General features: G+C 43.3%; 46 non-coding genes across 46 annotated transcripts; all 46 read right to left on the bottom strand.

Annotated features, from left to right (window-relative positions):
• Nucleotides 1–33: 33 nt before the first annotated feature.
• Nucleotides 34–152, bottom strand: LOC134122553 (5S ribosomal RNA). Its single transcript, XR_009954078.1, has one exon. It is a non-coding gene; the product is annotated as a 5S ribosomal RNA (ribosomal RNA).
• A 396-nt stretch (nucleotides 153–548) lies between these two features.
• On the bottom strand, nucleotides 549–667 carry LOC134122000 (5S ribosomal RNA). The gene has a single exon (XR_009953541.1). It is a non-coding gene; the product is annotated as a 5S ribosomal RNA (ribosomal RNA).
• A 394-nt stretch (nucleotides 668–1,061) lies between these two features.
• On the bottom strand, nucleotides 1,062–1,180 carry LOC134122552 (5S ribosomal RNA). The gene has a single exon (XR_009954077.1). It is a non-coding gene; the product is annotated as a 5S ribosomal RNA (ribosomal RNA).
• A 398-nt stretch (nucleotides 1,181–1,578) lies between these two features.
• Nucleotides 1,579–1,697, bottom strand: LOC134122153 (5S ribosomal RNA). The gene has a single exon (XR_009953694.1). It is a non-coding gene; the product is annotated as a 5S ribosomal RNA (ribosomal RNA).
• Nucleotides 1,698–2,041: 344 nt separating this feature from the next.
• Nucleotides 2,042–2,160, bottom strand: LOC134122550 (5S ribosomal RNA). Its single transcript, XR_009954075.1, has one exon. It is a non-coding gene; the product is annotated as a 5S ribosomal RNA (ribosomal RNA).
• A 339-nt stretch (nucleotides 2,161–2,499) lies between these two features.
• Nucleotides 2,500–2,618, bottom strand: LOC134121684 (5S ribosomal RNA). Its single transcript, XR_009953225.1, has one exon. It is a non-coding gene; the product is annotated as a 5S ribosomal RNA (ribosomal RNA).
• Nucleotides 2,619–2,962: 344 nt separating this feature from the next.
• On the bottom strand, nucleotides 2,963–3,081 carry LOC134122549 (5S ribosomal RNA). Its single transcript, XR_009954074.1, has one exon. It is a non-coding gene; the product is annotated as a 5S ribosomal RNA (ribosomal RNA).
• Nucleotides 3,082–3,420: 339 nt separating this feature from the next.
• LOC134121448 (5S ribosomal RNA) lies at nucleotides 3,421–3,539 on the bottom strand. The gene has a single exon (XR_009952989.1). It is a non-coding gene; the product is annotated as a 5S ribosomal RNA (ribosomal RNA).
• Nucleotides 3,540–3,883: 344 nt separating this feature from the next.
• On the bottom strand, nucleotides 3,884–4,002 carry LOC134122548 (5S ribosomal RNA). The gene has a single exon (XR_009954073.1). It is a non-coding gene; the product is annotated as a 5S ribosomal RNA (ribosomal RNA).
• A 339-nt stretch (nucleotides 4,003–4,341) lies between these two features.
• Nucleotides 4,342–4,460, bottom strand: LOC134122547 (5S ribosomal RNA). The gene has a single exon (XR_009954072.1). It is a non-coding gene; the product is annotated as a 5S ribosomal RNA (ribosomal RNA).
• Nucleotides 4,461–4,804: 344 nt separating this feature from the next.
• LOC134122546 (5S ribosomal RNA) lies at nucleotides 4,805–4,923 on the bottom strand. The gene has a single exon (XR_009954071.1). It is a non-coding gene; the product is annotated as a 5S ribosomal RNA (ribosomal RNA).
• Nucleotides 4,924–5,262: 339 nt separating this feature from the next.
• On the bottom strand, nucleotides 5,263–5,381 carry LOC134122545 (5S ribosomal RNA). The gene has a single exon (XR_009954070.1). It is a non-coding gene; the product is annotated as a 5S ribosomal RNA (ribosomal RNA).
• Nucleotides 5,382–5,777: 396 nt separating this feature from the next.
• Nucleotides 5,778–5,896, bottom strand: LOC134121999 (5S ribosomal RNA). The gene has a single exon (XR_009953540.1). It is a non-coding gene; the product is annotated as a 5S ribosomal RNA (ribosomal RNA).
• A 396-nt stretch (nucleotides 5,897–6,292) lies between these two features.
• On the bottom strand, nucleotides 6,293–6,411 carry LOC134121998 (5S ribosomal RNA). Its single transcript, XR_009953539.1, has one exon. It is a non-coding gene; the product is annotated as a 5S ribosomal RNA (ribosomal RNA).
• Nucleotides 6,412–6,805: 394 nt separating this feature from the next.
• On the bottom strand, nucleotides 6,806–6,924 carry LOC134122544 (5S ribosomal RNA). Its single transcript, XR_009954069.1, has one exon. It is a non-coding gene; the product is annotated as a 5S ribosomal RNA (ribosomal RNA).
• Nucleotides 6,925–7,322: 398 nt separating this feature from the next.
• Nucleotides 7,323–7,441, bottom strand: LOC134122152 (5S ribosomal RNA). Its single transcript, XR_009953693.1, has one exon. It is a non-coding gene; the product is annotated as a 5S ribosomal RNA (ribosomal RNA).
• Nucleotides 7,442–7,785: 344 nt separating this feature from the next.
• On the bottom strand, nucleotides 7,786–7,904 carry LOC134121955 (5S ribosomal RNA). The gene has a single exon (XR_009953496.1). It is a non-coding gene; the product is annotated as a 5S ribosomal RNA (ribosomal RNA).
• Nucleotides 7,905–8,243: 339 nt separating this feature from the next.
• On the bottom strand, nucleotides 8,244–8,362 carry LOC134121683 (5S ribosomal RNA). The gene has a single exon (XR_009953224.1). It is a non-coding gene; the product is annotated as a 5S ribosomal RNA (ribosomal RNA).
• A 344-nt stretch (nucleotides 8,363–8,706) lies between these two features.
• Nucleotides 8,707–8,825, bottom strand: LOC134122542 (5S ribosomal RNA). Its single transcript, XR_009954068.1, has one exon. It is a non-coding gene; the product is annotated as a 5S ribosomal RNA (ribosomal RNA).
• Nucleotides 8,826–9,164: 339 nt separating this feature from the next.
• LOC134121447 (5S ribosomal RNA) lies at nucleotides 9,165–9,283 on the bottom strand. The gene has a single exon (XR_009952988.1). It is a non-coding gene; the product is annotated as a 5S ribosomal RNA (ribosomal RNA).
• Nucleotides 9,284–9,627: 344 nt separating this feature from the next.
• LOC134122541 (5S ribosomal RNA) lies at nucleotides 9,628–9,746 on the bottom strand. The gene has a single exon (XR_009954067.1). It is a non-coding gene; the product is annotated as a 5S ribosomal RNA (ribosomal RNA).
• Nucleotides 9,747–10,085: 339 nt separating this feature from the next.
• Nucleotides 10,086–10,204, bottom strand: LOC134122540 (5S ribosomal RNA). Its single transcript, XR_009954066.1, has one exon. It is a non-coding gene; the product is annotated as a 5S ribosomal RNA (ribosomal RNA).
• A 344-nt stretch (nucleotides 10,205–10,548) lies between these two features.
• LOC134122538 (5S ribosomal RNA) lies at nucleotides 10,549–10,667 on the bottom strand. The gene has a single exon (XR_009954064.1). It is a non-coding gene; the product is annotated as a 5S ribosomal RNA (ribosomal RNA).
• Nucleotides 10,668–11,006: 339 nt separating this feature from the next.
• Nucleotides 11,007–11,125, bottom strand: LOC134122537 (5S ribosomal RNA). The gene has a single exon (XR_009954063.1). It is a non-coding gene; the product is annotated as a 5S ribosomal RNA (ribosomal RNA).
• Nucleotides 11,126–11,521: 396 nt separating this feature from the next.
• On the bottom strand, nucleotides 11,522–11,640 carry LOC134121997 (5S ribosomal RNA). Its single transcript, XR_009953538.1, has one exon. It is a non-coding gene; the product is annotated as a 5S ribosomal RNA (ribosomal RNA).
• Nucleotides 11,641–12,034: 394 nt separating this feature from the next.
• On the bottom strand, nucleotides 12,035–12,153 carry LOC134122536 (5S ribosomal RNA). Its single transcript, XR_009954062.1, has one exon. It is a non-coding gene; the product is annotated as a 5S ribosomal RNA (ribosomal RNA).
• A 346-nt stretch (nucleotides 12,154–12,499) lies between these two features.
• On the bottom strand, nucleotides 12,500–12,618 carry LOC134122535 (5S ribosomal RNA). The gene has a single exon (XR_009954061.1). It is a non-coding gene; the product is annotated as a 5S ribosomal RNA (ribosomal RNA).
• Nucleotides 12,619–12,957: 339 nt separating this feature from the next.
• LOC134121462 (5S ribosomal RNA) lies at nucleotides 12,958–13,076 on the bottom strand. The gene has a single exon (XR_009953003.1). It is a non-coding gene; the product is annotated as a 5S ribosomal RNA (ribosomal RNA).
• Nucleotides 13,077–13,420: 344 nt separating this feature from the next.
• LOC134122534 (5S ribosomal RNA) lies at nucleotides 13,421–13,539 on the bottom strand. The gene has a single exon (XR_009954060.1). It is a non-coding gene; the product is annotated as a 5S ribosomal RNA (ribosomal RNA).
• A 339-nt stretch (nucleotides 13,540–13,878) lies between these two features.
• LOC134122533 (5S ribosomal RNA) lies at nucleotides 13,879–13,997 on the bottom strand. Its single transcript, XR_009954059.1, has one exon. It is a non-coding gene; the product is annotated as a 5S ribosomal RNA (ribosomal RNA).
• A 344-nt stretch (nucleotides 13,998–14,341) lies between these two features.
• Nucleotides 14,342–14,460, bottom strand: LOC134121996 (5S ribosomal RNA). The gene has a single exon (XR_009953537.1). It is a non-coding gene; the product is annotated as a 5S ribosomal RNA (ribosomal RNA).
• A 396-nt stretch (nucleotides 14,461–14,856) lies between these two features.
• On the bottom strand, nucleotides 14,857–14,975 carry LOC134121995 (5S ribosomal RNA). Its single transcript, XR_009953536.1, has one exon. It is a non-coding gene; the product is annotated as a 5S ribosomal RNA (ribosomal RNA).
• Nucleotides 14,976–15,369: 394 nt separating this feature from the next.
• LOC134122087 (5S ribosomal RNA) lies at nucleotides 15,370–15,489 on the bottom strand. Its single transcript, XR_009953628.1, has one exon. It is a non-coding gene; the product is annotated as a 5S ribosomal RNA (ribosomal RNA).
• A 398-nt stretch (nucleotides 15,490–15,887) lies between these two features.
• LOC134122151 (5S ribosomal RNA) lies at nucleotides 15,888–16,006 on the bottom strand. The gene has a single exon (XR_009953692.1). It is a non-coding gene; the product is annotated as a 5S ribosomal RNA (ribosomal RNA).
• Nucleotides 16,007–16,350: 344 nt separating this feature from the next.
• On the bottom strand, nucleotides 16,351–16,469 carry LOC134122532 (5S ribosomal RNA). The gene has a single exon (XR_009954058.1). It is a non-coding gene; the product is annotated as a 5S ribosomal RNA (ribosomal RNA).
• A 339-nt stretch (nucleotides 16,470–16,808) lies between these two features.
• Nucleotides 16,809–16,927, bottom strand: LOC134121445 (5S ribosomal RNA). The gene has a single exon (XR_009952986.1). It is a non-coding gene; the product is annotated as a 5S ribosomal RNA (ribosomal RNA).
• Nucleotides 16,928–17,271: 344 nt separating this feature from the next.
• LOC134122531 (5S ribosomal RNA) lies at nucleotides 17,272–17,390 on the bottom strand. Its single transcript, XR_009954057.1, has one exon. It is a non-coding gene; the product is annotated as a 5S ribosomal RNA (ribosomal RNA).
• A 339-nt stretch (nucleotides 17,391–17,729) lies between these two features.
• LOC134122530 (5S ribosomal RNA) lies at nucleotides 17,730–17,848 on the bottom strand. The gene has a single exon (XR_009954056.1). It is a non-coding gene; the product is annotated as a 5S ribosomal RNA (ribosomal RNA).
• A 396-nt stretch (nucleotides 17,849–18,244) lies between these two features.
• LOC134121560 (5S ribosomal RNA) lies at nucleotides 18,245–18,363 on the bottom strand. The gene has a single exon (XR_009953101.1). It is a non-coding gene; the product is annotated as a 5S ribosomal RNA (ribosomal RNA).
• A 339-nt stretch (nucleotides 18,364–18,702) lies between these two features.
• LOC134122529 (5S ribosomal RNA) lies at nucleotides 18,703–18,821 on the bottom strand. Its single transcript, XR_009954055.1, has one exon. It is a non-coding gene; the product is annotated as a 5S ribosomal RNA (ribosomal RNA).
• A 396-nt stretch (nucleotides 18,822–19,217) lies between these two features.
• Nucleotides 19,218–19,336, bottom strand: LOC134121994 (5S ribosomal RNA). The gene has a single exon (XR_009953535.1). It is a non-coding gene; the product is annotated as a 5S ribosomal RNA (ribosomal RNA).
• A 396-nt stretch (nucleotides 19,337–19,732) lies between these two features.
• LOC134121993 (5S ribosomal RNA) lies at nucleotides 19,733–19,851 on the bottom strand. The gene has a single exon (XR_009953534.1). It is a non-coding gene; the product is annotated as a 5S ribosomal RNA (ribosomal RNA).
• Nucleotides 19,852–20,245: 394 nt separating this feature from the next.
• LOC134122527 (5S ribosomal RNA) lies at nucleotides 20,246–20,364 on the bottom strand. Its single transcript, XR_009954053.1, has one exon. It is a non-coding gene; the product is annotated as a 5S ribosomal RNA (ribosomal RNA).
• Nucleotides 20,365–20,762: 398 nt separating this feature from the next.
• On the bottom strand, nucleotides 20,763–20,881 carry LOC134122150 (5S ribosomal RNA). The gene has a single exon (XR_009953691.1). It is a non-coding gene; the product is annotated as a 5S ribosomal RNA (ribosomal RNA).
• Nucleotides 20,882–21,225: 344 nt separating this feature from the next.
• LOC134122526 (5S ribosomal RNA) lies at nucleotides 21,226–21,344 on the bottom strand. The gene has a single exon (XR_009954052.1). It is a non-coding gene; the product is annotated as a 5S ribosomal RNA (ribosomal RNA).
• Nucleotides 21,345–21,683: 339 nt separating this feature from the next.
• On the bottom strand, nucleotides 21,684–21,802 carry LOC134121682 (5S ribosomal RNA). The gene has a single exon (XR_009953223.1). It is a non-coding gene; the product is annotated as a 5S ribosomal RNA (ribosomal RNA).
• Between the last annotated feature and the right edge of the window lie 31 nt (nucleotides 21,803–21,833).

Raw genomic sequence — 21,833 nt, 5'->3', positions numbered from 1 at the left:
GCGCTGGGCGGCTTTCAGAGAGAGAAGTTAAAAAGCTTACGGCACCTGGGATTCCCAGGCGGTCTTCCATCCAGGTACTAACCAGGCCCTGCTCTGCTTAGCTTCCGAGATCAGACGAGATCGGGCGGAACCAGAGAGGTATGGCCGTAAGCTGCTTTTCATCTTTTTCCTAATCCTTTAAAACGTGTCAAAGATAATCAGAAGTTTCTTTTTCTAAAATTGAAGCAGTTCTTAGCATTGGCAAGAGAGGTTTCTAAAACCTGAAGGTAACTTTACTTTTCTTCACTGGCAATTCTAACATGTTGGGTTAGCACCTGTATTTCAACGGCTAAATTACAAACAAAAGTATGCCAATTGTTAAATGTTGATCAACACTAATTTAGCAACCATGAAACGGAATCATTTTGGATAATATTGTCTAATTGCCTTTCATATCCAACGTTAAAACAACACTAAACATGCATCTCTTCAACAATGTGATATACTTTTTGTAATTTGTAGGTGTACAATCTGCGGCGCTCGGCGGCTTTCGGTGAGAGAAGTGAAAAAGCTTACGGCACCTGGGATTCCCAGGCGGTCTTCCATCCAGGTACTAACCAGGCCCCGCTCTGCTTAGCTTCCGAGATCAGACGAGATCGGGCGGAACCAGAGAGGTATGGCTGTAAGCTGCTTTTTATCTTTTTCCTAATCCTTTAAAACGTGTCAAAGATAATCAGAAGTTTCTTTTTCTAAAATTGAAGCAGTTCTTAGCATTGGCAAGAGAGGTTCCTAAAACCTGAAGGTAACTTTACTTTTCTTCACTGGTAAATCTAACATGTTTGGTTAGCACCTGTATTTCAACGGCTAAATTACAAACAATAGTATGCCAATCGTAAAATGTTGATCAACACCAATTTAGCAATCATGAAACGGAATCATTTTGGATAATATTGTCTAATTTCCTTTCATATCCAACGTTAAAACAACACTAAACATGCATCTCTTCAACAATGTGATATACTTTTTGTAATTTGTAGGTGTACAATCTGCGGCGCTCTGCAGCTTTCAGAGAGAAGTGAAAAAGCTTACGGCACCTGGGATTCCCAGGCGGTCTTCCATCCAGGTACTAACCAGGCCCTGCTCTGCTTAGCTTCCGAGATCAGACGAGATCGGGCGGAACCAGAGAGGTATGGCCGTAAGCTGCTTTTTATCTTTTTCCTAATCCTTTATAATGCGTCAAAGATAATCAGAAGAGTTTCTTTTTCTAAAATTGAAGCAGTTCTTAGGATTGGCAAGAGAGGTTTCTAAAGCCTGAAGGTAACTTTACTTTTCTTCACTGGCAATTCTAACATGTTGGGTTAGCACCTGTATTTCAACGGCTAAATTACAAACAAAAGTATGCCAATTGTTAAATGTTGATCAACACTAATTTAGCAACCATGAAACGGAATCATTTTGGATAATATTGTCTAATTGCCTTTCATATCCAACGTTAAAACAACACTAAACATGCATCTCTTCAACAATGTGATATACTTTTTGTAATTTGTAGGTGTACAATCTGCGGCGCTCGGCGGCTTTCGGTGAGAGAAGTGAAAAAGCTTACGGCACCTGGGATTCCCAGGCGGTCTTCCATCCAGGTACTAACCAGGCCCTGCTCTGCTTAGCTTCCGAGAACAGACGAGATCGGGCGGAACCAGAGAGGTATGGACGTAAGCTGCTTTTCATCTTTTTCCTAATCCTTTAAAACGTGTCAAAGATAATCAGAAGTTTCTTTTTCTAAAATTGAAGCAGTTCTTAGCATTGGCAAGAGAGGTTCCTAAAGCCTGAAGGTAACTTTACTTTTCTTCACTGGCAATTCTAACATGTTGGGTTAGCACCTGTATTTCAACGGCTAAATTACAAACAACAGTATGCCAATCGTAAATGTTGACCAACACTAATTTAGCAATCATGAAACGGAATCATTTTGGATAATATTGTCTAATTTCCTTTCATATCCAACGTTAAAACAGGTGTACAATCTGCGGCGCTCGGCGGCTTTCGGAGAGAGAAGTGAAAAAGCTTACGGCACCTGGGATTCCCAGGCGGTCTTCCATCCAGGTACTAACCAGGCCCTGCTCTGCTTAGCTTCCGAGATCAGACGAGATCGGGCGGAACCAGAGAGGTATGGCCGTAAGCTGCTTTTTATCTTTTTCCTAATCCTTTATAATGCGTCAATGAATTATGACACGCCTGCCGTTGGCATCTTTGTGTGGGTTAAATAAGGGTATGCAAAGAAGGCTGTGACATCCCATGCCGAAAATTGGATGGACTAGAGAAGACCCGCCCAGGAGTCCCAGCCAATCGGTGAATGGCCATTGCAGTCCCCGCCACCTCAAATGGCCTGACGATGGTATGGACGTAAGCCACCTTTCATCTTCTTCCTATTGCATCTCTTCTACAATGTGAATTTTTTTTTACAATTGTGTAGGTGTACAATCTACGGCGCTGGGCGGCTTTCAGAGAGAGAAGTGAAAAAGCTTACGGCACCTGGGATTCCCAGGCGGTCTTCCATCCAGGTACTAACCAGGCCCTGCTCTGCTTAGCTTCCGAGATCAGACGAGATCGGGCGGAACCAGAGAGGTATGGACGTAAGCTGCTTTTCATCTTTTTCCTAATCCTTTAAAACGTGTCAAAGATAATCAGAAGTTTCTTTTTCTAAAATTGAAGCAGTTCTTAGCATTGGCAAGAGAGGTTCCTAAAGCCTGAAGGTAACTTTACTTTTCTTCACTGGCAATTCTAACATGTTGGGTTAGCACCTGTATTTCAACGGCTAAATTACAAACAACAGTATGCCAATGGTAAATGTTGACCAACACTAATTTAGCAATCATGAAACGGAATCATTTTGGATAATATTGTCTAATTTCCTTTCATATCCAACGTTAAAACAGGTGTACAATCTGCGGCGCTCGGCGGCTTTCGGAGAGAGAAGTGAAAAAGCTTACGGCACCTGGGATTCCCAGGCGGTCTTCCATCCAGGTACTAACCAGGCCCTGCTCTGCTTAGCTTCCGAGATCAGACGAGATCGGGCGGAACCAGAGAGGTATGGCCGTAAGCTGCTTTTTATCTTTTTCCTAATCCTTTATAATGCGTCAATGAATTATGACACGCCTGCCGTTGGCATCTTTGTGTGGGTTAAATAAGGGTATGCAAAGAAGGCTGTGACATCCCATGCCGAAAATTGGATGGACTAGAGAAGACCCGCCCAGGAGTCCCAGCCAATCGGTGAATGGCCATTGCAGTCCCCGCCACCTCAAATGGCCTGACGATGGTATGGACGTAAGCCACCTTTCATCTTCTTCCTATTGCATCTCTTCTACAATGTGAATTTTTTTTTACAATTGTGTAGGTGTACAATCTACGGCGCTGGGCGGCTTTCAGAGAGAGAAGTTAAAAAGCTTACGGCACCTGGGATTCCCAAGCGGTCTTCCATCCAGGTACTAACCAGGCCCTGCTCTGCTTAGCTTCCGAGATCAGACGAGATCGGGCGGAACCAGAGAGGTATGGCCGTAAGCTGCTTTTCATCTTTTTCCTAATCCTTTAAAACGTGTCAAAGATAATCAGAAGTTTCTTTTTCTAAAATTGAAGCAGTTCTTAGCATTGGCAAGAGAGGTTCCTAAAGCCTGAAGGTAACTTTACTTTTCTTCACTGGCAATTCTAACATGTTGGGTTAGCACCTGTATTTCAACGGCTAAATTACAAACAACAGTATGCCAATGGTAAATGTTGACCAACACTAATTTAGCAATCATGAAACGGAATCATTTTGGATAATATTGTCTAATTTCCTTTCATATCCAACGTTAAAACAGGTGTACAATCTGCGGCGCTCGGCGGCTTTCGGAGAGAGAAGTGAAAAAGCTTACGGCACCTGGGATTCCCAGGCGGTCTTCCATCCAGGTACTAACCAGGCCCTGCTCTGCTTAGCTTCCGAGATCAGACGAGATCGGGCGGAACCAGAGAGGTATGGCCGTAAGCTGCTTTTTATCTTTTTCCTAATCCTTTATAATGCGTCAATGAATTATGACACGCCTGCCGTTGGCATCTTTGTGTGGGTTAAATAAGGGTATGCAAAGAAGGCTGTGACATCCCATGCCGAAAATTGGATGGACTAGAGAAGACCCGCCCAGGAGTCCCAGCCAATCGGTGAATGGCCATTGCAGTCCCCGCCACCTCAAATGGCCTGACGATGGTATGGACGTAAGCCACCTTTCATCTTCTTCCTATTGCATCTCTTCTACAATGTGAATTTTTTTTTACAATTGTGTAGGTGTACAATCTACGGCGCTGGGCGGCTTTCAGAGAGAGAAGTTAAAAAGCTTACGGCACCTGGGATTCCCAGGCGGTCTTCCATCCAGGTACTAACCAGGCCCTGCTCTGCTTAGCTTCCGAGATCAGACGAGATCGGGCGGAACCAGAGAGGTATGGCCGTAAGCTGCTTTTCATCTTTTTCCTAATCCTTTAAAACGTGTCAAAGATAATCAGAAGTTTCTTTTTCTAAAATTGAAGCAGTTCTTAGCATTGGCAAGAGAGGTTCCTAAAGCCTGAAGGTAACTTTACTTTTCTTCACTGGCAATTCTAACATGTTGGGTTAGCACCTGTATTTCAACGGCTAAATTACAAACAACAGTATGCCAATGGTAAATGTTGACCAACACTAATTTAGCAATCATGAAACGGAATCATTTTGGATAATATTGTCTAATTTCCTTTCATATCCAACGTTAAAACAGGTGTACAATCTGCGGCGCTCGGCGGCTTTCGGAGAGAGAAGTGAAAAAGCTTACGGCACCTGGGATTCCCAGGCGGTCTTCCATCCAGGTACTAACCAGGCCCTGCTCTGCTTAGCTTCCGAGATCAGACGAGATCGGGCGGAACCAGAGAGGTATGGCCGTAAGCTGCTTTTTATCTTTTTCCTAATCCTTTATAATGCGTCAATGAATTATGACACGCCTGCCGTTGGCATCTTTGTGTGGGTTAAATAAGGGTATGCAAAGAAGGCTGTGACATCCCATGCCGAAAATTGGATGGACTAGAGAAGACCCGCCCAGGAGTCCCAGCCAATCGGTGAATGGCCATTGCAGTCCCCGCCACCTCAAATGGCCTGACGATGGTATGGACGTAAGCCACCTTTCATCTTCTTCCTATTGCATCTCTTCTACAATGTGAATTTTTTTTTACAATTGTGTAGGTGTACAATCTACGGCGCTGGGCGGCTTTCAGAGAGAGAAGTTAAAAAGCTTACGGCACCTGGGATTCCCAGGCGGTCTTCCATCCAGGTACTAACCAGGCCCTGCTCTGCTTAGCTTCCGAGATCAGACGAGATCGGGCGGAACCAGAGAGGTATGGCCGTAAGCTGCTTTTCATCTTTTTCCTAATCCTTTAAAACGTGTCAAAGATAATCAGAAGTTTCTTTTTCTAAAATTGAAGCAGTTCTTAGCATTGGCAAGAGAGGTTTCTAAAACCTGAAGGTAACTTTACTTTTCTTCACTGGCAATTCTAACATGTTGGGTTAGCACCTGTATTTCAACGGCTAAATTACAAACAAAAGTATGCCAATTGTTAAATGTTGATCAACACTAATTTAGCAACCATGAAACGGAATCATTTTGGATAATATTGTCTAATTGCCTTTCATATCCAACGTTAAAACAACACTAAACATGCATCTCTTCAACAATGTGATATACTTTTTGTAATTTGTAGGTGTACAATCTGCGGCGCTCGGCGGCTTTCGGTGAGAGAAGTGAAAAAGCTTACGGCACCTGGGATTCCCAGGCGGTCTTCCATCCAGGTACTAACCAGGCCCCGCTCTGCTTAGCTTCCGAGATCAGACGAGATCGGGCGGAACCAGAGAGGTATGGCTGTAAGCTGCTTTTTATCTTTTTCCTAATCCTTTAAAACGTGTCAAAGATAATCAGAAGTTTCTTTTTCTAAAATTGAAGCAGTTCTTAGCATTGGCAAGAGAGGTTCCTAAAGCCTGAAGGTAACTTTACTTTTCTTCACTGGCAATTCTAACATGTTGGGTTAGCACCTGTATTTCAACGGCTAAATTACAAACAAAAGTATGCCAATTGTTAAATGTTGATCAACACTAATTTAGCAACCATGAAACGGAATCATTTTGGATAATATTGTCTAATTGCCTTTCATATCCAACGTTAAAACAACACTAAACATGCATCTCTTCAACAATGTGATATACTTTTTGTAATTTGTAGGTGTACAATCTGCGGCGCTCGGCGGCTTTCGGTGAGAGAAGTGAAAAAGCTTACGGCACCTGGGATTCCCAGGCGGTCTTCCATCCAGGTACTAACCAGGCCCCGCTCTGCTTAGCTTCCGAGATCAGACGAGATCGGGCGGAACCAGAGAGGTATGGCTGTAAGCTGCTTTTTATCTTTTTCCTAATCCTTTAAAACGTGTCAAAGATAATCAGAAGTTTCTTTTTCTAAAATTGAAGCAGTTCTTAGCATTGGCAAGAGAGGTTCCTAAAACCTGAAGGTAACTTTACTTTTCTTCACTGGTAAATCTAACATGTTTGGTTAGCACCTGTATTTCAACGGCTAAATTACAAACAATAGTATGCCAATCGTAAAATGTTGATCAACACCAATTTAGCAATCATGAAACGGAATCATTTTGGATAATATTGTCTAATTTCCTTTCATATCCAACGTTAAAACAACACTAAACATGCATCTCTTCAACAATGTGATATACTTTTTGTAATTTGTAGGTGTACAATCTGCGGCGCTCTGCAGCTTTCAGAGAGAAGTGAAAAAGCTTACGGCACCTGGGATTCCCAGGCGGTCTTCCATCCAGGTACTAACCAGGCCCTGCTCTGCTTAGCTTCCGAGATCAGACGAGATCGGGCGGAACCAGAGAGGTATGGCCGTAAGCTGCTTTTTATCTTTTTCCTAATCCTTTATAATGCGTCAAAGATAATCAGAAGAGTTTCTTTTTCTAAAATTGAAGCAGTTCTTAGGATTGGCAAGAGAGGTTTCTAAAGCCTGAAGGTAACTTTACTTTTCTTCACTGGCAATTCTAACATGTTGGGTTAGCACCTGTATTTCAACGGCTAAATTACAAACAAAAGTATGCCAATTGTTAAATGTTGATCAACACTAATTTAGCAACCATGAAACGGAATCATTTTGGATAATATTGTCTAATTGCCTTTCATATCCAACGTTAAAACAACACTAAACATGCATCTCTTCAACAATGTGATATACTTTTTGTAATTTGTAGGTGTACAATCTGCGGCGCTCGGCGGCTTTCGGTGAGAGAAGTGAAAAAGCTTACGGCACCTGGGATTCCCAGGCGGTCTTCCATCCAGGTACTAACCAGGCCCTGCTCTGCTTAGCTTCCGAGAACAGACGAGATCGGGCGGAACCAGAGAGGTATGGACGTAAGCTGCTTTTCATCTTTTTCCTAATCCTTTAAAACGTGTCAAAGATAATCAGAAGTTTCTTTTTCTAAAATTGAAGCAGTTCTTAGCATTGGCAAGAGAGGTTCCTAAAGCCTGAAGGTAACTTTACTTTTCTTCACTGGCAATTCTAACATGTTGGGTTAGCACCTGTATTTCAACGGCTAAATTACAAACAACAGTATGCCAATCGTAAATGTTGACCAACACTAATTTAGCAATCATGAAACGGAATCATTTTGGATAATATTGTCTAATTTCCTTTCATATCCAACGTTAAAACAGGTGTACAATCTGCGGCGCTCGGCGGCTTTCGGAGAGAGAAGTGAAAAAGCTTACGGCACCTGGGATTCCCAGGCGGTCTTCCATCCAGGTACTAACCAGGCCCTGCTCTGCTTAGCTTCCGAGATCAGACGAGATCGGGCGGAACCAGAGAGTTATGGCCGTAAGCTGCTTTTTATCTTTTTCCTAATCCTTTATAATGCGTCAATGAATTATGACACGCCTGCCGTTGGCATCTTTGTGTGGGTTAAATAAGGGTATGCAAAGAAGGCTGTGACATCCCATGCCGAAAATTGGATGGACTAGAGAAGACCCGCCCAGGAGTCCCAGCCAATCGGTGAATGGCCATTGCAGTCCCCGCCACCTCAAATGGCCTGACGATGGTATGGACGTAAGCCACCTTTCATCTTCTTCCTATTGCATCTCTTCTACAATGTGAATTTTTTTTTACAATTGTGTAGGTGTACAATCTACGGCGCTGGGCGGCTTTCAGAGAGAGAAGTGAAAAAGCTTACGGCACCTGGGATTCCCAGGCGGTCTTCCATCCAGGTACTAACCAGGCCCTGCTCTGCTTAGCTTCCGAGATCAGACGAGATCGGGCGGAACCAGAGAGGTATGGACGTAAGCTGCTTTTCATCTTTTTCCTAATCCTTTAAAACGTGTCAAAGATAATCAGAAGTTTCTTTTTCTAAAATTGAAGCAGTTCTTAGCATTGGCAAGAGAGGTTCCTAAAGCCTGAAGGTAACTTTACTTTTCTTCACTGGCAATTCTAACATGTTGGGTTAGCACCTGTATTTCAACGGCTAAATTACAAACAACAGTATGCCAATGGTAAATGTTGACCAACACTAATTTAGCAATCATGAAACGGAATCATTTTGGATAATATTGTCTAATTTCCTTTCATATCCAACGTTAAAACAGGTGTACAATCTGCGGCGCTCGGCGGCTTTCGGAGAGAGAAGTGAAAAAGCTTACGGCACCTGGGATTCCCAGGCGGTCTTCCATCCAGGTACTAACCAGGCCCTGCTCTGCTTAGCTTCCGAGATCAGACGAGATCGGGCGGAACCAGAGAGGTATGGCCGTAAGCTGCTTTTTATCTTTTTCCTAATCCTTTATAATGCGTCAATGAATTATGACACGCCTGCCGTTGGCATCTTTGTGTGGGTTAAATAAGGGTATGCAAAGAAGGCTGTGACATCCCATGCCGAAAATTGGATGGACTAGAGAAGACCCGCCCAGGAGTCCCAGCCAATCGGTGAATGGCCATTGCAGTCCCCGCCACCTCAAATGGCCTGACGATGGTATGGACGTAAGCCACCTTTCATCTTCTTCCTATTGCATCTCTTCTACAATGTGAATTTTTTTTTACAATTGTGTAGGTGTACAATCTACGGCGCTGGGCGGCTTTCAGAGAGAGAAGTTAAAAAGCTTACGGCACCTGGGATTCCCAAGCGGTCTTCCATCCAGGTACTAACCAGGCCCTGCTCTGCTTAGCTTCCGAGATCAGACGAGATCGGGCGGAACCAGAGAGGTATGGCCGTAAGCTGCTTTTCATCTTTTTCCTAATCCTTTAAAACGTGTCAAAGATAATCAGAAGTTTCTTTTTCTAAAATTGAAGCAGTTCTTAGCATTGGCAAGAGAGGTTCCTAAAGCCTGAAGGTAACTTTACTTTTCTTCACTGGCAATTCTAACATGTTGGGTTAGCACCTGTATTTCAACGGCTAAATTACAAACAACAGTATGCCAATGGTAAATGTTGACCAACACTAATTTAGCAATCATGAAACGGAATCATTTTGGATAATATTGTCTAATTTCCTTTCATATCCAACGTTAAAACAGGTGTACAATCTGCGGCGCTCGGCGGCTTTCGGAGAGAGAAGTGAAAAAGCTTACGGCACCTGGGATTCCCAGGCGGTCTTCCATCCAGGTACTAACCAGGCCCTGCTCTGCTTAGCTTCCGAGATCAGACGAGATCGGGCGGAACCAGAGAGGTATGGCCGTAAGCTGCTTTTTATCTTTTTCCTAATCCTTTATAATGCGTCAATGAATTATGACACGCCTGCCGTTGGCATCTTTGTGTGGGTTAAATAAGGGTATGCAAAGAAGGCTGTGACATCCCATGCCGAAAATTGGATGGACTAGAGAAGACCCGCCCAGGAGTCCCAGCCAATCGGTGAATGGCCATTGCAGTCCCCGCCACCTCAAATGGCCTGACGATGGTATGGACGTAAGCCACCTTTCATCTTCTTCCTATTGCATCTCTTCTACAATGTGAATTTTTTTTTACAATTGTGTAGGTGTACAATCTACGGCGCTGGGCGGCTTTCAGAGAGAGAAGTTAAAAAGCTTACGGCACCTGGGATTCCCAGGCGGTCTTCCATCCAGGTACTAACCAGGCCCTGCTCTGCTTAGCTTCCGAGATCAGACGAGATCGGGCGGAACCAGAGAGGTATGGCCGTAAGCTGCTTTTCATCTTTTTCCTAATCCTTTAAAACGTGTCAAAGATAATCAGAAGTTTCTTTTTCTAAAATTGAAGCAGTTCTTAGCATTGGCAAGAGAGGTTCCTAAAGCCTGAAGGTAACTTTACTTTTCTTCACTGGCAATTCTAACATGTTGGGTTAGCACCTGTATTTCAACGGCTAAATTACAAACAACAGTATGCCAATGGTAAATGTTGACCAACACTAATTTAGCAATCATGAAACGGAATCATTTTGGATAATATTGTCTAATTTCCTTTCATATCCAACGTCAAAACAGGTGTACAATCTGCGGCGCTCGGCGGCTTTCGGAGAGAGAAGTGAAAAAGCTTACGGCACCTGGGATTCCCAGGCGGTCTTCCATCCAGGTACTAACCAGGCCCTGCTCTGCTTAGCTTCCGAGATCAGACGAGATCGGGCGGAACCAGAGAGGTATGGCCGTAAGCTGCTTTTTATCTTTTTCCTAATCCTTTATAATGCGTCAATGAATTATGACACGCCTGCCGTTGGCATCTTTGTGTGGGTTAAATAAGGGTATGCAAAGAAGGCTGTGACATCCCATGCCGAAAATTGGATGGACTAGAGAAGACCCGCCCAGGAGTCCCAGCCAATCGGTGAATGGCCATTGCAGTCCCCGCCACCTCAAATGGCCTGACGATGGTATGGACGTAAGCCACCTTTCATCTTCTTCCTATTGCATCTCTTCTACAATGTGAATTTTTTTTTACAATTGTGTAGGTGTACAATCTACGGCGCTGGGCGGCTTTCAGAGAGAGAAGTTAAAAAGCTTACGGCACCTGGGATTCCCAGGCGGTCTTCCATCCAGGTACTAACCAGGCCCTGCTCTGCTTAGCTTCCGAGATCAGACGAGATCGGGCGGAACCAGAGAGGTATGGCCGTAAGCTGCTTTTCATCTTTTTCCTAATCCTTTAAAACGTGTCAAAGATAATCAGAAGTTTCTTTTTCTAAAATTGAAGCAGTTCTTAGCATTGGCAAGAGAGGTTTCTAAAACCTGAAGGTAACTTTACTTTTCTTCACTGGCAATTCTAACATGTTGGGTTAGCACCTGTATTTCAACGGCTAAATTACAAACAAAAGTATGCCAATTGTTAAATGTTGATCAACACTAATTTAGCAACCATGAAACGGAATCATTTTGGATAATATTGTCTAATTGCCTTTCATATCCAACGTTAAAACAACACTAAACATGCATCTCTTCAACAATGTGATATACTTTTTGTAATTTGTAGGTGTACAATCTGCGGCGCTCGGCGGCTTTCGGTGAGAGAAGTGAAAAAGCTTACGGCACCTGGGATTCCCAGGCGGTCTTCCATCCAGGTACTAACCAGGCCCCGCTCTGCTTAGCTTCCGAGATCAGACGAGATCGGGCGGAACCAGAGAGGTATGGCTGTAAGCTGCTTTTTATCTTTTTCCTAATCCTTTAAAACGTGTCAAAGATAATCAGAAGTTTCTTTTTCTAAAATTGAAGCAGTTCTTAGCATTGGCAAGAGAGGTTCCTAAAACCTGAAGGTAACTTTACTTTTCTTCACTGGTAAATCTAACATGTTTGGTTAGCACCTGTATTTCAACGGCTAAATTACAAACAATAGTATGCCAATCGTAAAATGTTGATCAACACCAATTTAGCAATCATGAAACGGAATCATTTTGGATAATATTGTCTAATTTCCTTTCATATCCAACGTTAAAACAACACTAAACATGCATCTCTTCAACAATGTGATATACTTTTTGTAATTTGTAGGTGTACAATCTGCGGCGCTCTGCAGCTTTCAGAGAGAAGTGAAAAAGCTTACGGCACCTGGGATTCCCAGGCGGTCTTCCATCCAGGTACTAACCAGGCCCTGCTCTGCTTAGCTTCCGAGATCAGACGAGATCGGGCGGAACCAGAGAGGTATGGCCGTAAGCTGCTTTTTATCTTTTTCCTAATCCTTTATAATGCGTCAAAGATAATCAGAAGAGTTTCTTTTTCTAAAATTGAAGCAGTTCTTAGGATTGGCAAGAGAGGTTCCTAAAGCCTGAAGGTAACTTTACTTTTCTTCACTGGCAATTCTAACATGTTGGGTTAGCACCTGTATTTCAACGGCTAAATTACAAACAACAGTATGCCAATGGTAAATGTTGACCAACACTAATTTAGCAATCATGAAACGGAATCATTTTGGATAATATTGTCTAATTTCCTTTCATATCCAACGTTAAAACAGGTGTACAATCTGCGGCGCTCGGCGGCTTTCGGAGAGAGAAGTGAAAAAGCTTACGGCACCTGGGATTCCCAGGCGGTCTTCCATCCAGGTACTAACCAGGCCCTGCTCTGCTTAGCTTCCGAGATCAGACGAGATCGGGCGGAACCAGAGAGGTATGGCCGTAAGCTGCTTTTTATCTTTTTCCTAATCCTTTATAATGCGTCAATGAATTATGACACGCCTGCCGTTGGCATCTTTGTGTGGGTTAAATAAGGGTATGCAAAGAAGGCTGTGACATCCCATGCCGAAAATTGGATGGACTAGAGAAGACCCGCCCAGGAGTCCCAGCCAATCGGTGAATGGCCATTGCAGTCCCCGCCACCTCAAATGGCCTGACGATGGTATGGACGTAAGCCACCTTTCATCTTCTTCCTATTGCATCTCTTCTACAATGTGAATTTTTTTTTACAATTGTGTAGGTGTACAATCTACGGCGCTGGGCGGCTTTCAGAGAGAGAAGTTAAAAAGCTTACAGCACCTGGGATTCCCAAGCGGTCTTCCATCCAGGTACTAACCAGGCCCTGCTCTGCTTAGCTTCCGAGATCAGACGAGATCGGGCGGAACCAGAGAGGTATGGCCGTAAGCTGCTTTTCATCTTTTTCCTAATCCTTTAAAACGTGTCAAAGATAATCAGAAGTTTCTTTTTCTAAAATTGAAGCAGTTCTTAGCATTGGCAAGAGAGGTTCCTAAAGCCTGAAGGTAACTTTACTTTTCTTCACCGGCAATTCTAACATGTTGGGTTAGCACCTGTATTTCAACGGCTAAATTACAAACAACAGTATGCCAATGGTAAATGTTGACCAACACTAATTTAGCAATCATGAAACGGAATCATTTTGGATAATATTGTCTAATTTCCTTTCATATCCAACGTTAAAACAGGTGTACAATCTGCGGCGCTCGGCGGCTTTCGGAGAGAGAAGTGAAAAAGCTTACGGCACCTGGGATTCCCAGGCGGTCTTCCATCCAGGTACTAACCAGGCCCTGCTCTGCTTAGCTTCCGAGATCAGACGAGATCGGGCGGAACCAGAGAGGTATGGCCGTAAGCTGCTTTTTATCTTTTTCCTAATCCTTTATAATGCGTCAATGAATTATGACACGCCTGCCGTTGGCATCTTTGTGTGGGTTAAATAAGGGTATGCAAAGAAGGCTGTGACATCCCATGCCGAAAATTGGATGGACTAGAGAAGACCCGCCCAGGAGTCCCAGCCAATCGGTGAATGGCCATTGCAGTCCCCGCCACCTCAAATGGCCTGACGATGGTATGGACGTAAGCCACCTTTCATCTTCTTCCTATTGCATCTCTTCTACAATGTGAATTTTTTTTTACAATTGTGTAGGTGTACAATCTACGGCGCTGGGCGGCTTTCAGAGAGAGAAGTTAAAAAGCTTACGGCACCTGGGATTCCCAGGCGGTCTTCCATCCAGGTACTAACCAGGCCCTGCTCTGCTTAGCTTCCGAGATCAGACGAGATCGGGCGGAACCAGAGAGGTATGGCCGTAAGCTGCTTTTCATCTTTTTCCTAATCCTTTAAAACGTGTCAAAGATAATCAGAAGTTTCTTTTTCTAAAATTGAAGCAGTTCTTAGCATTGGCAAGAGAGGTTCCTAAAGCCTGAAGGTAACTTTACTTTTCTTCACTGGCAATTCTAACATGTTGGGTTAGCACCTGTATTTCAACGGCTAAATTACAAACAACAGTATGCCAATGGTAAATGTTGACCAACACTAATTTAGCAATCATGAAACGGAATCATTTTGGATAATATTGTCTAATTTCCTTTCATATCCAACGTTAAAACAGGTGTACAATCTGCGGCGCTCGGCGGCTTTCGGAGAGAGAAGTGAAAAAGCTTACGGCACCTGGGATTCCCAGGCGGTCTTCCATCCAGGTACTAACCAGGCCCCGCTCTGCTTAGCTTCCGAGATCAGACGAGATCGGGCGGAACCAGAGAGGTATGGCTGTAAGCTGCTTTTTATCTTTTTCCTAATCCTTTAAAACGTGTCAAAGATAATCAGAAGTTTCTTTTTCTAAAATTGAAGCAGTTCTTAGCATTGGCAAGAGAGGTTCCTAAAGCCTGAAGGTAACTTTACTTTTCTTCACTGGCAATTCTAACATGTTGGGTTAGCACCTGTATTTCAACGGCTAAATTACAAACAAAAGTATGCCAATTGTTAAATGTTGATCAACACTAATTTAGCAACCATGAAACGGAATCATTTTGGATAATATTGTCTAATTGCCTTTCATATCCAACGTTAAAACAACACTAAACATGCATCTCTTCAACAATGTGATATACTTTTTGTAATTTGTAGGTGTACAATCTGCGGCGCTCGGCGGCTTTCGGTGAGAGAAGTGAAAAAGCTTACGGCACCTGGGATTCCCAGGCGGTCTTCCATCCAGGTACTAACCAGGCCCCGCTCTGCTTAGCTTCCGAGATCAGACGAGATCGGGCGGAACCAGAGAGGTATGGCTGTAAGCTGCTTTTTATCTTTTTCCTAATCCTTTAAAACGTGTCAAAGATAATCAGAAGTTTCTTTTTCTAAAATTGAAGCAGTTCTTAGCATTGGCAAGAGAGGTTCCTAAAACCTGAAGGTAACTTTACTTTTCTTCACTGGTAAATCTAACATGTTTGGTTAGCACCTGTATTTCAACGGCTAAATTACAAACAATAGTATGCCAATCGTAAAATGTTGATCAACACCAATTTAGCAATCATGAAACGGAATCATTTTGGATAATATTGTCTAATTTCCTTTCATATCCAACGTTAAAACAACACTAAACATGCATCTCTTCAACAATGTGATATACTTTTTGTAATTTGTAGGTGTACAATCTGCGGCGCTCTGCAGCTTTCAGAGAGAAGTGAAAAAGCTTACGGCACCTGGGATTCCCTAGGCGGTCTTCCATCCAGGTACTAACCAGGCCCTGCTCTGCTTAGCTTCCGAGATCAGACGAGATCGGGCGGAACCAGAGAGGTATGGCCGTAAGCTGCTTTTTATCTTTTTCCTAATCCTTTATAATGCGTCAAAGATAATCAGAAGAGTTTCTTTTTCTAAAATTGAAGCAGTTCTTAGGATTGGCAAGAGAGGTTTCTAAAGCCTGAAGGTAACTTTACTTTTCTTCACTGGCAATTCTAACATGTTGGGTTAGCACCTGTATTTCAACGGCTAAATTACAAACAAAAGTATGCCAATTGTTAAATGTTGATCAACACTAATTTAGCAACCATGAAACGGAATCATTTTGGATAATATTGTCTAATTGCCTTTCATATCCAACGTTAAAACAACACTAAACATGCATCTCTTCAACAATGTGATATACTTTTTGTAATTTGTAGGTGTACAATCTGCGGCGCTCGGCGGCTTTCGGTGAGAGAAGTGAAAAAGCTTACGGCACCTGGGATTCCCAGGCGGTCTTCCATCCAGGTACTAACCAGGCCCTGCTCTGCTTAGCTTCCGAGAACAGACGAGATCGGGCGGAACCAGAGAGGTATGGACGTAAGCTGCTTTTCATCTTTTTCCTAATCCTTTAAAACGTGTCAAAGATAATCAGAAGTTTCTTTTTCTAAAATTGAAGCAGTTCTTAGCATTGGCAAGAGAGGTTCCTAAAGCCTGAAGGTAACTTTACTTTTCTTCACTGGCAATTCTAACATGTTGGGTTAGCACCTGTATTTCAACGGCTAAATTACAAACAACAGTATGCCAATGGTAAATGTTGACCAACACTAATTTAGCAATCATGAAACGGAATCATTTTGGATAATATTGTCTAATTTCCTTTCATATCCAACGTTAAAACAGGTGTACAATCTGCGGCGCTCGGCGGCTTTCGGAGAGAGAAGTGAAAAAGCTTACGGCACCTGGGATTCCCAGGCGGTCTTCCATCCAGGTACTAACCAGGCCCTGCTCTGCTTAGCTTCCGAGATCAGACGAGATCGGGCGGAACCAGAGAGGTATGGCCGTAAGCTGCTTTTTATCTTTTTCCTAATCCTTTATAATGCGTCAATGAATTATGACACGCCTGCCGTTGGCATCTTTGTGTGGGTTAAATAAGGGTATGCAAAGAAGGCTGTGACATCCCATGCCGAAAATTGGATGGACTAGAGAAGACCCGCCCAGGAGTCCCAGCCAATCGGTGAATGGCCATTGCAGTCCCCGCCACCTCAAATGGCCTGACGATGGTATGGACGTAAGCCACCTTTCATCTTCTTCCTATTGCATCTCTTCTACAATGTGAATTTTTTTTTACAATTGTGTAGGTGTACAATCTACGGCGCTGGGCGGCTTTCAGAGAGAGAAGTTAAAAAGCTTACGGCACCTGGGATTCCCAAGCGGTCTTCCATCCAGGTACTAACCAGGCCCTGCTCTGCTTAGCTTCCGAGATCAGACGAGATCGGGCGGAACCAGAGAGGTATGGCCGTAAGCTGCTTTTCATCTTTTTCCTAATCCTTTAAAACGTGTCAAAGATAATCAGAAGTTTCTTTTTCTAAAATTGAAGCAGTTCTTAGCATTGGCAAGAGAGGTTCCTAAAGCCTGAAGGTAACTTTACTTTTCTTCACTGGCAATTCTAACATGTTGGGTTAGCACCTGTATTTCAACGGCTAAATTACAAACAACAGTATGCCAATGGTAAATGTTGACCAACACTAATTTAGCAATCATGAAACGGAATCATTTTGGATAATATTGTCTAATTTCCTTTCATATCCAACGTTAAAACAGGTGTACAATCTGCGGCGCTCGGCGGCTTTCGGAGAGAGAAGTGAAAAAGCTTACGGCACCTGGGATTCCCAGGCGGTCTTCCATCCAGGTACTAACCAGGCCCTGCTCTGCTTAGCTTCCGAGATCAGACGAGATCGGGCGGAACCAGAGAGGTATGGCCGTAAGCTGCTTTTTATCTTTTTCCTAATCCTTTATAATGCGTCAATGAATTATGACACGCCTGCCGTTGGCATCTTTGTGTGGGTTAAATAAGGGTATGCAAAGAAGGCTGTGACATCCCATGCCGAAAATTGGATGGACTAGAGAAGACCCGCCCAGGAGTCCCAGCCAATCGGTGAATGGCCATTGCAGTCCCCGCCACCTCAAATGGCCTGACGATGGTATGGACGTAAGCCACCTTTCATCTTCTTCCTATTGCATCTCTTCTACAATGTGAATTTTTTTTTACAATTGTGTAGGTGTACAATCTACGGCGCTGGGCGGCTTTCAGAGAGAGAAGTTAAAAAGCTTACGGCACCTGGGATTCCCAGGCGGTCTTCCATCCAGGTACTAACCAGGCCCTGCTCTGCTTAGCTTCCGAGATCAGACGAGATCGGGCGGAACCAGAGAGGTATGGCCGTAAGCTGCTTTTCATCTTTTTCCTAATCCTTTAAAACGTGTCAAAGATAATCAGAAGTTTCTTTTTCTAAAATTGAAGCAGTTCTTAGCATTGGCAAGAGAGGTTTCTAAAACCTGAAGGTAACTTTACTTTTCTTCACTGGCAATTCTAACATGTTGGGTTAGCACCTGTATTTCAACGGCTAAATTACAAACAAAAGTATGCCAATTGTTAAATGTTGATCAACACTAATTTAGCAACCATGAAACGGAATCATTTTGGATAATATTGTCTAATTGCCTTTCATATCCAACGTTAAAACAACACTAAACATGCATCTCTTCAACAATGTGATATACTTTTTGTAATTTGTAGGTGTACAATCTGCGGCGCTCGGCGGCTTTCGGTGAGAGAAGTGAAAAAGCTTACGGCACCTGGGATTCCCAGGCGGTCTTCCATCCAGGTACTAACCAGGCCCTGCTCTGCTTAGCATCCGAGATCAGACGAGATCGGGCGGAACCAGAGAGGTATGGCCGTAAGCTGCTTTTTATCTTTTTCCTAATCCTTTATAATGCGTCAAAAAATTATGTCACGCCTGCCGTTGGCATCTTTGTGTGGGTTAAATAAGGGTATGCAAAGAAGGCTGTGACATCCTATGGCGAAAATTGGATGGACTAGAGAAGACCCGCCCAGGAGTCCCAGCCAATCGGTGGATGGCCATTGCAGTCCCCGCCACCTCAAATGGCCTGATGATGGTATGGACGTAAGCCACCTTTCATCTTCTTCCTATTGCATCTCTTCTACAATGTGATAAACTTTTTACAATTGTGTAGGTGTACAATCTACGGCGCTGGGCGGCTTTCAGAGAGAGAAGTTAAAAAGCTTACGGCACCTGGGATTCCCAGGCGGTCTTCCATCCAGGTACTAACCAGGCCCTGCTCTGCTTAGCTTCCGAGATCAGACGAGATCGGGCGGAACCAGAGAGGTATGGCCGTAAGCTGCTTTTCATCTTTTTCCTAATCCTTTAAAACGTGTCAAAGATAATCAGAAGTTTCTTTTTCTAAAATTGAAGCAGTTCTTAGCATTGGCAAGAGAGGTTTCTAAAACCTGAAGGTAACTTTACTTTTCTTCACTGGCAATTCTAACATGTTGGGTTAGCACCTGTATTTCAACGGCTAAATTACAAACAAAAGTATGCCAATTGTTAAATGTTGATCAACACTAATTTAGCAACCATGAAACGGAATCATTTTGGATAATATTGTCTAATTGCCTTTCATATCCAACGTTAAAACAACACTAAACATGCATCTCTTCAACAATGTGATATACTTTTTGTAATTTGTAGGTGTACAATCTGCGGCGCTCGGCGGCTTTCGGTGAGAGAAGTGAAAAAGCTTACGGCACCTGGGATTCCCAGGCGGTCTTCCATCCAGGTACTAACCAGGCCCCGCTCTGCTTAGCTTCCGAGATCAGACGAGATCGGGCGGAACCAGAGAGGTATGGCTGTAAGCTGCTTTTTATCTTTTTCCTAATCCTTTAAAACGTGTCAAAGATAATCAGAAGTTTCTTTTTCTAAAATTGAAGCAGTTCTTAGCATTGGCAAGAGAGGTTCCTAAAGCCTGAAGGTAACTTTACTTTTCTTCACTGGCAATTCTAACATGTTGGGTTAGCACCTGTATTTCAACGGCTAAATTACAAACAAAAGTATGCCAATTGTTAAATGTTGATCAACACTAATTTAGCAACCATGAAACGGAATCATTTTGGATAATATTGTCTAATTGCCTTTCATATCCAACGTTAAAACAACACTAAACATGCATCTCTTCAACAATGTGATATACTTTTTGTAATTTGTAGGTGTACAATCTGCGGCGCTCGGCGGCTTTCGGTGAGAGAAGTGAAAAAGCTTACGGCACCTGGGATTCCCAGGCGGTCTTCCATCCAGGTACTAACCAGGCCCCGCTCTGCTTAGCTTCCGAGATCAGACGAGATCGGGCGGAACCAGAGAGGTATGGCTGTAAGCTGCTTTTTATCTTTTTCCTAATCCTTTAAAACGTGTCAAAGATAATCAGAAGTTTCTTTTTCTAAAATTGAAGCAGTTCTTAGCATTGGCAAGAGAGGTTCCTAAAACCTGAAGGTAACTTTACTTTTCTTCACTGGTAAATCTAACATGTTTGGTTAGCACCTGTATTTCAACGGCTAAATTACAAACAATAGTATGCCAATCGTAAAATGTTGATCAACACCAATTTAGCAATCATGAAACGGAATCATTTTGGATAATATTGTCTAATTTCCTTTCATATCCAACGTTAAAACAACACTAAACATGCATCTCTTCAACAATGTGATATACTTTTTGTAATTTGTAGGTGTACAATCTGCGGCGCTCTGCAGCTTTCAGAGAGAAGTGAAAAAGCTTACGGCACCTGGGATTCCCAGGCGGTCTTCCATCCAGGTACTAACCAGGCCCTGCTCTGCTTAGCTTCCGAGATCAGACGAGATCGGGCGGAACCAGAGAGGTATGGCCGTAAGCTGCTTTTTATCTTTTTCCTAATCCTTTATAATGCGTCAAAGATAATCAGAAGAGTTTCTTTTTCTAAAATTGAAGCAGTTCTTAGGATTGGCAAGAGAGGTTTCTAAAGCCTGAAGGTAACTTTACTTTTCTTCACTGGCAATTCTAACATGTTGGGTTAGCACCTGTATTTCAACGGCTAAATTACAAACAAAAGTATGCCAATTGTTAAATGTTGATCAACACTAATTTAGCAACCATGAAACGGAATCATTTTGGATAATATTGTCTAATTGCCTTTCATATCCAACGTTAAAACAACACTAAACATGCATCTCTTCAACAATGTGATATACTTTTTGTAATTTGTAGGTGTACAATCTGCGGCGCTCGGCGGCTTTCGGTGAGAGAAGTGAAAAAGCTTACGGCACCTGGGATTCCCAGGCGGTCTTCCATCCAGGTACTAACCAGGCCCTGCTCTGCTTAGCTTCCGAGAACAGACGAGATCGGGCGGAACCAGAGAGGTATGGACGTAAGCTGCTTTTCATCTTTTTCCTAATCCTTTAAAACGTGTCAAAGATAATCAGAAGTTTCTTTTTCTAAAATTGAAGCAGTTCAATGCATTGGCAAGAGAGGTTCCTAAAGCCTGAAGGTAACTTTACTTTTCTTCACTGGCAATTCTAACATGTTGGGTTAGCACCTGTATTTCAACGGCTAAATTACAAACAACAGTATGCCAATCGTAAATGTTGACCAACACTAATTTAGCAATCATGAAACGGAATCATTTTGGATAATATTGTCTAATTTCCTTTCATATCCAACGTTAAAACAGGTGTACAATCTGCGGCGCTCGGCGGCTTTCGGAGAGAGAAGTGAAAAAGCTTACGGCACCTGGGATTCCCAGGCGGTCTTCCATCCAGGTACTAACCAGGCCCTGCTCTGCTTAGCTTCCGAGATCAGACGAGATCGGGCGGAACCAGAGAGGTATGGCCGTAAGCTGCTTTTTATCTTTTTCCTAATCCTTTATAATGCGTCAATGAATTATGACACGCCTGCCGTTGGCATCTTTGTGTGGGTTAAATAAGGGTATGCAAAGAAGGCTGTGACATCCCATGCCGAAAATTGGATGGACTAGAGAAGACCCGCCCAGGAGTCCCAGCCAATCGGTGAATGGCCATTGCAGTCCCCGCCACCTCAAATGGCCTGACGATGGTATGGACGTAAGCCACCTTTCATCTTCTTCCTATTGCATCTCTTCTACAATGTGAATTTTTTTTTACAATTGTGTAGGTGTACAATCTACGGCGCTGGGCGGCTTTCAGAGAGAGAAGTGAAAAAGCTTACGGCACCTGGGATTCCCAGGCGGTCTTCCATCCAGGTACTAACCAGGCCCTGCTCTGCTTAGCTTCCGAGATCAGACGAGATCGGGCGGAACCAGAGAGGTATGGACGTAAGCTGCTTTTCATCTTTTTCCTAATCCTTTAAAA

The sequence above is a fragment of the Pungitius pungitius genome, unplaced genomic scaffold (assembly GCF_949316345.1).
Source record: "Pungitius pungitius unplaced genomic scaffold, fPunPun2.1 scaffold_28, whole genome shotgun sequence".
NCBI lineage: Eukaryota > Metazoa > Chordata > Actinopteri > Perciformes > Gasterosteidae > Pungitius > Pungitius pungitius.
This window is presented reverse-complemented; position numbering and strand designations above follow the sequence as displayed.